Source organism: Tursiops truncatus, chromosome 18 (assembly GCF_011762595.2).
Source record: "Tursiops truncatus isolate mTurTru1 chromosome 18, mTurTru1.mat.Y, whole genome shotgun sequence".
In the NCBI taxonomy this organism is placed as follows: Eukaryota; Metazoa; Chordata; class Mammalia; order Artiodactyla; family Delphinidae; genus Tursiops; species Tursiops truncatus.
In genome coordinates, this window is record NC_047051.1 from 14,634,977 (window position 1) to 14,648,275 (window position 13,299).

The window sequence follows — 13,299 nt, forward strand, 5'->3', positions numbered from 1 at the left end:
AAACAAAAACACATTCTTGGTCAACTTGAGTTTTCTCTCAAATATATATAAATTGAGATCCAATAAAAGGAATTTAATTCCTGTCCAGAGTAATTCAGGGAATCTTTTCTGGAGGAGATCTCTGTCAAGATGAAATAATGCAGTCTGCTTGAGCTGAGTCCAAGTATTTTAGAATGTGTTGCCCTCACCATTTTTGAAAGTCCAAAATAGAGGATCTAAAAAAAAAAATCCACAACTTTTTTTTTTTCTCTGAATGGAACATTCCGTTTCAGTGCAATTCATCAATTTTTTCCACCTTGCTCTTATTACTGTTTTTTTACCAGATGCCCATTTCTTTCTGTTATTTCTTTCCATGCCCATGCATCCATGCCTGGTAACCTGAGGTTTATTTATTTTTATTTTTTAATTGAAGTATAGTTGATTTACAATGTCGTGTTAATTACTGCTATACAGCAAAGTGATTCAGTTATACATATATATATATATATATATATATATATATATATATATATACACTTCTTAATATCTATTCTTTTCCATTATGGTTTATCATAGGATATTGAATATAGTTTTCTGTGCTATGCAGTAGGTCCTTGTTGTTTACCCATTATATACGTAAAGGCTTACACCTGCTAACCCCAACCTCCCACTTCACCCCTCCCCCCAGCCTCCTCCTCCTTGGCAACTACCAGTCCCAGGTTTATTTTGGTGGAGCGTTCTGGCTGTGGCCAGGGTCAGAGGAAAAAAGTTAGTCTTCACTTGCAAGTTTTAAAATGCTGTTTTATGGACCATATCGAGGATTGTTTTTCTTTCTCAAAATCTTTCTAAGAGAAAAAACGTACACCATTTAGGGAGCTTCATACTGGGAACAGTCTGCATCCTGGGCTGTATTGTCTCTTCACTCTTAGGGGGCAAAGCAGGCACTGTGCTTCCCACAATCACATGATTAAGATGACCCCATTTTTGTCCTCTGCTCCAAGGTCTCTGGACTAGGAAAGAGCCTGGTAGCCTGTACAGCAAGACAAAACGTGGCAGTTGGATCATATCCTGTATCTAGAGAAGAGCTTCAGGGAAGATGGTCTGCTTAGCTCTGCATTACGCTTCATTGGAGCACAGCTCACCAGAAGCAAAGCACTAGCAAGTGACATTGTCCGGGACCCTTACCTTGAACTTTTTTCTACCGGAAAAAGGGGGATAGACTGGGGAGGGGAGGGGATGGAAGATTCTTCCCTCCGTGTCTGACTTGAACATCATCCATTTATACCTCCTGGACCCCAGCATTAGTTAATGGAAGTAGGATGTGAGAAAGTAAAATGAGAACATAGACAGTCAGACAATAGAATCTCAGCCTAGGAAAGGACTTTAAAGCATTTCTGTTCTACCCGGTTAACTGCCGTTGAAATTCCTCTATAATATCTCTGCCAAGCAGTTACCTGGTGTTTAGTTAGACAGTGAATAAGACAATCCACTCAGAGTGTGGCTATCACCGTCCTCAGAAGGATGCACTGTTCTCAGGAGGACCCTGTCACCTCTTGGAGATCTAGATGTTTTGGCCATAGGTGTGACTTTTCTGACCTCAGGCATTTTGTGTTGATCTGGTTAGATCGTTGGTCAGAATGCAGGGTCACAGCTTCCATCGTTAGGTCTCATGACACTAGGAGGCTTATTTGTTTATTTTGCAAGGAGAGCCCAAGAGGAGATGAAAAAACCCCCAAATGTTCTGCAAGCCCTTTCGCTTCCCAAACATGGTAGCCAGCACTTCCACTGGCTCTGTTTAAGGGTTTCTTTCCCTTTGCTGTGTGTGACCATGCCTAGCCACCCAAGGAACGGCCTGCTATAGGCTCTGACCTGTGCTCTGATCTTTCCTGAGGGATAGTTTATCGCACCAGACATCTCGGCAGTCTGGTTCAGGCCACAGATTCGGACCCCTGGATTTCCCTTCCGGATCCTAATTTTGCCGTCACACCTCAAGGACACCGCTACCCATTCAAGCCCCATTGCTTCCTCTTCCCTTTGTTTATTTTCAGTCATAGAGTTTGCCAGTATGATAGTAAAATACGACCATATTCACGTATTCTTTACTTCTAAAGAATTGAATGAAAATAAAGTGAGCCATTGCCTTCTTCTAAGGAGCTGAGGACCTTTTGGTCAATAACCATTACTAAGCTCTCATTATATGCCAGAAGTCAACTTGATATTTTTTTCTAATCCCATCATTGTTTTGAAATACATATTTTGAAATTGACCCTGAAATTGACAGATCTTTTAATCTTTTTTTTTTCTTTTTTTTTTGGCGATACGCGGGTCTCTCACTGCTGTGGCCTCCCCCGTTGCGGAGCACAGGATCCGGACGCGCAGGCTCAGCGGCCATGGCTCACGGGCCCAGCCACTCCGCGGCATGTGGGATCTTCCCGGACCGGGGCACGAACCCGTGTCCCCTGCATCGGCAGGCGGACTCTCAACCACTGCGCCACCAGGGAAGCCCCTTTTTATCTTTTTAAACATCATTTTAATGGTGTGGCTCTTCTGCTTCCTCCCATCACAATCCTTCTTGCATTTTCTGCTCCAAGAGGTGGAGGAGTAGAGTTCTGTTCTACACCAAGGAGACAGTTGGCACTCAATGAATAAAAGAGATCGTAGACCAGGGGAACACTCAGAAAATATAATTATTAAAGCAGAGATGTATGGTAGGGCTTTCAGCAACAGAGCTGCTTGAAACTCCTTCAGAAAGCAAAGCTAGAATTCCTTATCTTCCTTTTATTTTAGCATCCAGACTTCCCCTCCTGGCTCCTAAAAACCAGCTTAAGCTCCTTTCTGCTCCATAGCTTGTCGGTGACTAATCATAGTATAAACGTTCCTCTCCAGCTATAAGTAACACTGGAGATGCCAAAACTCAGAGAAGCATTAAATCACATGGAACGTTCGTATCAGTAGAACGCAGGTCCTCTAATGATCACTACCTGCTATAACAGTACGATTCAAGGATCCACCTGGAAACAGACCCCCTTATCATTTGCTGACAAAGAAGGCTAAGAAGTGCTTCTTAGCTGGAAAGACACTCAACTTATATTGTACCACTCTTGTTTTCTCCTCCCACATGGGCCGTGTACCCTGAAGGAAATACTTCTTAGATGTGTTCGGAGGTTCTGTCCATTCTTCAACCCTGAGGTGACAGTGGCAGATGGCTACCGCCCTTCTCCTAGGCACCATGATACCTAAATTACCACGTAACGATGGGACCCATTCTGATGTCAGAAGCTAATGTCCTGTGAGGCGAATGGGCTGCTTCTCAGAAGACCTGGAATAAATGAGGGGCAGTGGAAGTGGTCCCCCCACCGAGTGCAAGTAGTAAGCAGGTGCATGGTGTGCAGAGAATTTAAAAGCAATGATAAGATCAACTATCTTGTGTGTGTGTGTGTGTGCGTGTGTGTGTGTGTGCGTGCCTGTGTTTGTATCTTTGGCTCCCAGAAGCCCCACTGAGAGTGATTTGTTTTGAATATCGATGCCTGTTCTGGTTGAGACTTTTCCTTCCCTCTTAAAGGTTTCAGCAGAAGCTGTGAAAAGGTACAGATCAGAGCATATAACATTCCCTAAGGGACTTCTCGGAGGCTCACACTTCATGTGCCAGACTCGCTCGTTTCAGGATAAGTATTTGACATGCTTTGTTACCTGATTAAACCTGCATGTTTTTCCTTCTGGCTTATTACTGTCTGAGGCACTGTGTTGTGAAATGAAAATTACTGGCATTTGCCTGCCAAATGCAGTGATTCAGAGAATTGTGAATTAGGATTCTTTAATTACAGAGATCTGTGCCTGATAGGTTAATTTCAAAAGCAAAGTTAACCACATGTGTTCTATTTATTTTCAAACTAATTCTATTGAATTACATTTCACTTAAAAGGCCTTCTTGGTCCCCTTTTAATAAACAAAGAACAAAAGACAAATGCTTTGTTAAGATTCAATCTCATTTCACCTGGGCTACAGAATGAAGAGGAAAATTACATTCTCATGAAATAGAATTCAAACACCAGTGATTTTTATGAGATGTTGCTTTAATAGTACTATTATTTGGTATTATTATTCTGAACTATTTTTATATTACATTATTTGAGAATAAATAAGGTGATTTATGGGGGGAAGACAGAAGGTTCTGTTTTAAGCTCACATGGTCTTCTCTATTTCCCATTGATGTTTAGATTTTGCGGAGCACAGGCTCTAGGCGCGCGGGCTTCAGTAGTTGTGGTGCACGGGCTTAGTTGTTCCACGGCATGTGGGATCTTCCCGGACCAGGGTTCAAACCCGTGTCTCCTGCACTGGCAGGCGGATTCTTAACCACTGCGCCACCAGGGAAGCCCCAAAGACATTTACTTTTAAAGGATATATCCATTATAGTTATTTTAAGTTTTTCTTCCTTTATTAAAAGCAAGGTGTGCACATAATAGTAATTTGCAAAAGATCCAGACAGTAGAGCCCCAAATAAGAAGTTTGTCTCCCACCATCCCCATTACACAGAATCACAGACTGTTAACAGTTTCAGAATTTATTTCCTCTAGAGCTGGTTTTATATTTTATATGAGATGCCTCTATTCTTTTCAAGAACTTTTTTTTTTTTTTTTAGCATATGCCCCTCTGTTACATTAACCTCCAATTTCCTAGGCTCCTCCCCAGAAGCAAAGCATCTTGGGTGCCTCTTACGCATGCTCCTGGATATTATATTATCTAGGTAATTATTTAAATGACTCTCAAGTGGAAGATAGTTTCAAAATGCTAACAACTTCTGCATTTAAATAAAATGTGAATATAAGCATGAAAATGCTGTAGGGAAAGCACAGGTTGTTTCTCCTTTTATATAATCCTTCAGGATGTCATTCCCTTGGAAAACTCTTCAGAAGTGGTGTCCCCCTCATTGCCTCTGTCCAGGGACCTCACTGTCCTTCATACACGGTGCATACACTCCTCGTCCCCAGATTATTTACACTCACAGGGAGATGCAGCTACCCCCAACTGGGTAGGAAAACCTTGCTTTGTTTGGGGGCTCCTTGTGACTCTGTTCTTTGATTCTGTGCCATGACACGCTTTGCAGGTAAACTCACCTCATACCACCAAGAGCTTGTAGTATTAAATTGATCTCACTTCTTAGGTTGGCATCCAAGATAAACTCTCCCTATACCAAATTCTAACCATTAAAATAAAGCTCAAATGTTTGGAGGGTAGTTTTAAAACTGTAACATTATTTCTTTAAAATGACCACAACACAACAAACTTTTCTGGCCTTTCACACACCTTGAATTTTGGTAACTCTTCCCAAAGCTAAATGGGAAAAAATTAAAGGCCAATATATTAGTTTATATTTACTTTTAAAACAATTATTTTATGTTTCTATAACTGATTTATAACCAGTTGATAAGAACTTCCATTTTTCTGTTGCCCTCCTGGCTGTTTTTAAGGCACTGAGGTTCTACTGAGAAGGTTCTACTGAGAAGCCTTCTAAGAAGATGTGTTGGGACCCAGTTCTTGATTTAACATAAATTCTGAGATTCCCTGCTGTTCCCTGTGAATCCTTGAGTGGATTGAGGAAAATGAGAGAAACATAATTCTAAAACAGTATAGCACGATGCTACAAACTTTCTGTGGTTTTATTTCTTTTATGTTCCCTTTAAAAACAAGGTATAGGGTCTTCCCTGGTGGCGCAGTGGCTAAGAATCCACCTGCTGATGCAGCGGACACGGGTTCGAGCCCTGGTCTGGGAAGATCCCACCCCAGACCGTGGAGTAACTAAGCCCGTGCGCCACAACTACTGAGCCTGCACTCTAGAGCCCGCGAGCCACGACTACTGAAGCCCGTGCGCCTAGAGCCCGTGCTCCACAACAAGAGAAGCCACCGCCATGAGAAGCCCGGGCACCACAATGAAGAGCAGCCCCCGCTCGCCACAACTAGAGAAAGCCTGCGCGCAGCAACAAAGACCCAACACAGCCAATAAATAAATAAATAAATGAAAATAAAAAGTAAAAACAAGATATAATGAAAAACAACAGATTTTTTCAAAAATTGTTTTGTGATACCACCAGCCCTGCAGCCGCTCATGCAGGCACCCAGCCTTGCTCAGTAGCTGATTAGTCCTCACTTCATGAGGCAGGGTCTGGCAGCCAGCTGGGCTGGGGGCCAAACCCACCCACCAGGACACTCAGAGTAGTTGGTTGCCCCACAACAGAAGGGCCCACTCAGCCCACGTAGGGGCACCCCTAGGGCGTAGAGTTCTGGTATCCAAAGGGGAGTATGCTAGGCCTCCGTCTCCTACATAGGCCACTTTTCCAAGATCCAGAAACGTAATAGGCAAGATATAGAAGCAAGCTAAGTGTCCATCAACTTAAGTGTCCAGATGAATGGATAAAGAAGATGTACAATGGAATATTACTCAGCCATAAAAAAGGAATGAAACCTTGCCATTTGCAACAACATGGATGGATCTAGAGAGTATTACGCTAAGTGAAGTAAGTCAGACAGAAGAAGACAAATACAGCATGATCTCACTTGTATGAGGAATCTAAAAAACAAACAAACAAAACACAATGAGAACAGACTCATAGACACAGAGAATAAATGGTTGCCAGAAGGGAGGGGAGTGGAGGTGGGGGAATAGGTGTAGAAGATTAAGAGGTATAACCTCTAGTTATATAATGAAAAGTCACAGGGATGAAGTACACAGCATATGGTTAATAATTATTGTGACAACTTTGTATGAGGACAGATGGTTACTAGACTTACCATAGTGATCATTTCATAATGTATGCCAATGTCAAATCACTATGTAATACACCTGAAACGAACATATTAGTTATATTTCAATTTCAACTATAGTTCAATATTTGAAAATGGCTTCCACTCCTTTGCGATCTATTCACCCCCCCATTTTAATAGCCATGTTGGATGGGTTGCATGAATGAGTTCATTGTAAGGGTGGATATCGGCTCATTAATGCTGTTTAAAAATATTCACGTGCAACTTCCTGAGTTAATGGTTTCAAACATTTAAATTCGTTCGTTGGAAAATAAATAAAAAATGGAAAATCTGTGCTTTTTTGCATGTCAGGCTCTGTTCTGGGCACCAAGAAGACAGACTCCCAGAGCCACAATCCTCAACAGGAAGAGTCACAGCCTGCTGGGTGAGGCAGGTCACAGACCACCAGCCCAACGTCACGATGGCTCTTGGAATAAGAGTGAGGAGACACGAACTCTGCCTGGGATCCTGGAGAAGCTTCCACAGAGGAAATGATGGTTATCCTGCGTTATAACGAAAGACGGAGACTTTGGAGGTGAGGATGGATGTTCACGCTGAGGGAGCTGAGGGTACAGACGTCGCTTTGGTGAGTGGTCTGGTGAGGCTGGAGCGGAGAGGGAAAGGGCGAGGTCGCTGATACACCAGGCTAATGATGCCTCGTGGGTGCTAAGGGCTCACTGGAGATTTTGCAGTAGGGGAGTCAGAGCCGGCCCTCTCCCTGCTTAGGGCCAAATCAAGGAAACAGCCTGTTACTAACCTCTGCACCCCCCTGAGTGCAGCAGGCACCCCAGGGGGAGTCCGGACAGGAGTGTGACGGTGTTTCTCAAATCAACAGGATGTATTTGTAGGAGAGATACCAAAATAACTCTTTCCACCCCGTCCCCGTCCCCCCAGCCCTGTCCCTCCGACAGATCCCAGCTTAGTCACAGTTATTTTCCCCAGAGCAATCCCTCCTCCTAGAACTGGGAGAGGAGGTATTCCCAGACCCTTGCTGGGAGGCTTACTGACGTCTAACCACAAAGCTGTGCAGAGCAGACAGCCCTTGAATGAGAAGGCTGCTTCCCCAGCCCACGGGCATAGCAGGAGGACGACTCTAGCCCAGACGGCCTGCGGAAGTCAGAGCAGACCTCTTAGAAAGCGGTGCTTCTTTGCTACCTCCATGCTTTACATTTTTCTCTTTGAGGAAGTTCTGTTCCTGCCCGAAGTTACTTGCAGAAGAGCAAAAGGATCTGTACAAAGATTTATGTTACAGAGGTTTTCATTGCCACTTGATGACTTTTGGCGAAACATGGAAAACAACCCTAAATTTCTAACAATGAGGAGCTGGTTAAATCAACTGTGGTATATCCATGCAATGTTATACCACGCGGCCATTTTAAATGGCGGAGGAAAGAATATATAATGAGATGGTACAATGGTCTTGATTTCTAAATGCTAGAATTACGCGTGATTTCTTCTTTCAGCTTATATGCATCTACTAAATTTTCGGTAATGCATGTACACATTTTAATTAAAAGGAATGCTATTTTTGAAATCAACAGTCATATTTTCTTTATTTTGAGGTCCAAACACTCTGGGATTCAATACCAATTTAAGGCACTATAAATATAGCAAATGCTTAAACCGGATCTTCATGTATAATTTACTGAAGGAGTCAAGTGTACATTTCGGAACAATTCAAAGCTCTAATTTGGACTGTGGTCCTGGGGACATGGTAAATCCTCAAGAGTAAAATTTAAGATGTTTCATCATCCATCCAAACCCCTTGACACACAGATTTTCTTTACGCAAGGTTGTTCAGACACCATATTTTTTGTTATTGAACGTGTAATTTGACAAATTGTTTTCTCTGTCTCAACTCTGGGATTTAATAGTTACAAATAGGACCTTAAAAGGTAGACATTCTTTACCTCCCCACATAATTATTACTTACTGTTTATCACTCCCGCTCACTGGTCCTACCAACCGCTGTCCCCAGCAGGCGTACGCAAGTGTAACAGTTCTGTCCCGGTTGCCATTCTGAAAATAAATTTGATTTAATTGTGGATCAGCAATATGGAATATAATTTATATACATGTAGTTGAAAGGGGCCTTTATAGAATTTCTATTTATTGCTTTTATAAGCTCAAGCAAAATAATGTTTTTCTCAGGTTTTTTTTTTTGCGGTACGCAGGCCTCTCACTGCTGTGGCCTCTCCCGTTGCGGAGCACAGGCTCCGGATGCGCAGGCTCAGCGACCATGGCTCACGGGCCCAGCCGCTCCGCGGCATGTGGGATCTTCCCGGACCGGGGCACGAACCCGCGTCCCCTGCCTCGGCAGGCGGACTCTCAACCACTGCGCCACCAGGGGAGCTCTTTTCTCAGTTTTGCCATGAATGCTCCTCTTCTGGATTTTGATGGAGAGTCTTCCTCGCATCTCTGGCGAGTGATTCCCAAGTAAGCAGAATTCTAGGTGACTGATGGTTTCTCTGGAAACGGGAATATACCTCTCATGCTTTCACCCACTTTTAAATTTTACGCCTTTTATTTGTCTTCTTTTTTCTTCTTCCATACCTCCTGTGTAAGTTTTCCTTTTCTTTTCCCCTGGGCTGACAGTTTTCGCCAGTGGAGCACACAGGCTTTTGCTTAATGTTCTGGGGGGTAATTCGGGACTGCAAATTGCTATGATTTTCATAGACTCTCACTCTATAAAAATCCCTGTATGAATGTATAAATCTAAAAGAGAGTTTGTGGAGAAACAGGAAAAAGGCACAAGCCCTGAACTTCAGGTACCGTTTCTACATAAGGAAGAAAACAAGGAAAATGAAACAGCAAAGCCAATGGAAGGACCAGGAGAGTATGTTCTTCTAAGACCTCACATAGAAATGTCATCCCCAGATGCCCACAGAGACTTTAACTATTTTCCCTTAATTTTGGAAGGGCAGGCTTAAAAGTGTTTTAATATTAGAAGTGTCAGAATAAGCTTCATGAAAACATTCTTTCTTATTGGAAAGGGAACATTAATTTCTGATTAGCAATTTAAACAATTTTTTTATCACTTTAATTTCGGAGCTGTCAGAAGAGAAGCTTCATAAATATTCTTTCTTGTTCGGAAGGGGCATTCTTATAAAATGGAAACTCTGGGGTGGCCCAACTGAATATGCCCTGTAGAGAAACTATAGAAAATGTTAAAATAATGAGATCTTACCTTCCAAGTGCCCAGGGAGTGGGACCCAGGGAGGCAGTTTGGAAGAAGTGTTAACATTTAAAAACCACCTGGGTTCCATATAATACGAGGGAGTAGCAGTCCAGCCGAGCTAATGGTACTTTTGAAAAGTGTTTTAGGGGCTTCCCTGGTGGCACAGTGGTTGGGAGTCCGCCTGCCGATGCAGGGGACACGGGTTCGCGCCCCGGTCCAGGAAGATCCCACATGCCGTGGAGCGGCTGGGCCCATGAGCTATCCATGGTCGCTGAGCCTGCGCGTCCGGAGCCTGTGCTCCGCAACAGGAGAGGTCACAACAGTGAGAGGCCCGCGTACCACAAAAAAAAAAAAAAAAAAAAGTAAAGTGTTTTACTTACTCTGCGGGGAGCTCAGACATAAGGAAAATCTGGCTCGGCTGTTTGTGGTTTTAGAGCGGCCATATTCAAGAAAGCCAAAGTGAAATATAGGCATTATATAAAAATCCCCTTTACATATCAATGTGCTGTATGGAGTCCTAATTGCAGATAGGGAAACTGAGGTCTCTGAGAATAGATTTGAACTTGCCCAAAGACATAGCAAAGCAGTCATTTAAAAGAAAACTTCTAAGTCAGACAAAGACAAGAATTAGACAACTGCTAAGTCAGACAAAGATTCTATGTGGAATCGAAAAAGTTAAATATGGGGAATTCCCTGGCAGTTCAGTGGTTAGGACTCCGTGCTTTCACTGCTGAGGGTCCGGGTTCAATCCGTGATTGGGGAACTAAGATCCCGCAAGCTGCGTGGCGTGCCAAAAAAATAAAAACAAAACAAAATAAAATAAAAAGTTAAATAGGTAAAAAACAGAGAGTAAAATGGTGGTTACCGGGGGATGGTGTGGGAGGGATAAGGATTATGGCGTTTAAGGGTAATAATTTGTAACAAGTAGTAAATAAGCCCTAGAGATCTAATGCACAGCATAAAGAATAGAGACAATAATATTGTCTTATAATTATGTAATGTGATAACTCTCACTATTTTGGCAATCATATTACAATATGTAAATATATCAAAGTAACACAATGTGCACCCTAAACTTACATATCATATGTCAAATTTATTCAATAAAAAAAAACTTCATACAAATGTGATACATTTAAAAAAACTTGAAGGTGTTTCCAGTTTTGTTCACATGCTCTGAATGTCTGTTAATTCCTTAACTCCAAATATTTGGATAACTTGACTTTATTTGAACAGCACTTTAAAATTTAATACACAGCCCCCTTTTCAGCATTATAAAATTTTGTCTCCAGAAATAAGTGTAGTCTTGAAAATTCCCCATCCCATACACTCTCCCACAAAAGTGTAAGAAGCACATCTTTTTCGCTAATTCCTGGCCCAGATTCAGGCTGTAAACATTTCCAAACACCTGCGTGCGTATCAGCAGGCTCCACATCTGCTAAAGGGCCTGTACGTGGATCCGAGACCCGCTTCAGGCGTCATACATCCTTTCCAAAAAGATCTTGCCTTTTTCTTTTCAGGAATGATTAGGAAAAGCTTGTGTGATAAGCTTGATCGCTTATCACAAGAAAGAAGGCATGGGCTGGCCCAGCTTAGTGGGAGGGAAGAGAAAAGGGAAAGTGATTTTGGAACCATGTGTAAGCGTGGACTGATCTCACGGAATCTGATCAGGGATAGGGTTCCATTAGACCTTCTCATGAGGGAAGCAAAACTCCAAAGAGAACTGGAGCTGGAGGTCCAAAGTTAGTGATATTTGAAAAGACCCGACTCTTCACTTTTAATAGTGTGATATTTACATGGTTCATGAAGACTCTTGGACATGCTTGGAGTTCCATGAATATGTAATGTTGTTTTGAATATTACTCCTATTCAAGTGGGTCCTTTTTAAACATCATACAAACACTGTCGTTTTCTCGGGGCTTGATGCTACTGGTTGACCATCGGTAGGACCTCCACCCTAAATTTCCTCTCCAGGAATAGTGACAAATGCATGTGAATCCTTTGTTCTCTTTTGTTTGGCCCACTTATCACCAATGGCTTGTATTTGCAAGAACGAGTTGTGTACTGTTAAGTCAGACCTTATGAGGCGTATGACCTTGGACAAAGTCACTTAACTTTCCCAAATTTTGGCTTCCTCATTTGTAACATAAGAGTAATTAATCATAGAGCCTACCTCAAAGATTTCTTCTACATATCATGCAACATAATGCAATGTAAAGCATTTAACCCAGTTCTGGCACCAAGTAAGGATTTAATTTTTCTAAAGAAAGTAGCAACTAACATTTATTAAGTGCTTATTATTTGTCAGGCAAGGTTCTAATCACTTGATAGGTATTAACTCATTTAATACTATTATTACCTCATTTTACAGATGAGGGAGTTGAGCCACTTATTTGTCAGAAATTTAAAAGATCAATAAGTAATACTGCTTACTTCTTTTCCCAGGTTGGAAAAAAAAATTGAGAGAGAGACACACAGGAATAAGTCGATGAAGCTCTAAGTATTACTTTTATTATTAATACAGTCAGTCAGAGGAAATGTCTTCAGATCTGCAGCCTTGCTAGTACTTTTTTTCCCAGAAGACAATTTACCCTCCCACCTATGGACATCACTGGACAATTGCTGGACTGCAGGTTATTTCCTGCAGAGAAGAGAGCAGATCACAAGGCTTCCTCTCAGCAGGAAGTGAGATCTGAATAAAGAGAAGGAAAAACCGAGTTGAGCATGTCTTGTTTCTTCCCTCAACTCCTCTGTCAGGTTATCCCTTCTCCTGTCAGGAGGAATAAATGAGAGGATCCAGCCATTAGGCTAAGAAAACTCCCACAACATTAAAAATGGAAGTTAGGGTCTAAGAGGCTCTCCAAATATCATCACCATCATCATGACTGTATTTATTAAGATTCAATTTCTTAAATAGATAGTAGACTCCTCAGAGTTTTTAAAATTTCTGTTTCTATCAATTTGGGCAAGTTGTGTCTTTCTAGGAGTTCATCTATTTCACATACATTTTCAACTTTGTTGGCATAAAGATGTTTCTATAACCTCATTATCTTTTTAATGTCTGTCAGATCATAGCAAAACTCCCTTATTTACTTCCTGATAAGAATAACTTACGCCCTCTCTTAGTTCTGCTTGATCAGTCTTGCTAGAGATTTATACATCTTCTTGGACTTTTTGAAATTTATTTTTAAGATATTAGCTTTGTTGAATCTAATGTATAGTGTATATTTGCCTTCCAATTCACTGATTTTTGCTCTTATCTTTATTATTTCCTTCCTTCTACTTTATTTGGCTTTAACAGATCTAGCTTTCTGGGCTGGATACTTAGGTCATTGCATTTTCAG

At 41.8% G+C, this 13,299-nt stretch overlaps 1 protein-coding gene across 16 annotated transcripts in view; it reads left to right on the forward strand.

Annotated features, from left to right (window-relative positions):
• Positions 1-12,672, forward strand: part of COG6 (component of oligomeric golgi complex 6) — a 288,003-nt gene extending 275,331 nt beyond the window's left edge. For 4 of the 16 annotated variants that reach the window (XR_012327603.1, XR_012327600.1, XR_012327604.1 and 1 more), the window contains 4 exons: positions 3,118-3,356; positions 3,542-6,491; positions 7,090-7,363; positions 12,401-12,672. The gene's annotated coding sequence lies outside the window, so the exon portion shown is untranslated. Of the gene's footprint in view, positions 1-980; positions 3,357-3,541; positions 6,492-7,089; positions 7,364-7,960; positions 8,312-8,951; positions 9,214-12,400 lie in introns of those variants that run through there. The other 12 variants (XR_012327602.1, XR_012327601.1, XR_012327608.1 and 9 more) reach the window with 11 other exon arrangements.
• The last annotated feature ends 627 nt before the right edge of the window (positions 12,673-13,299 follow it).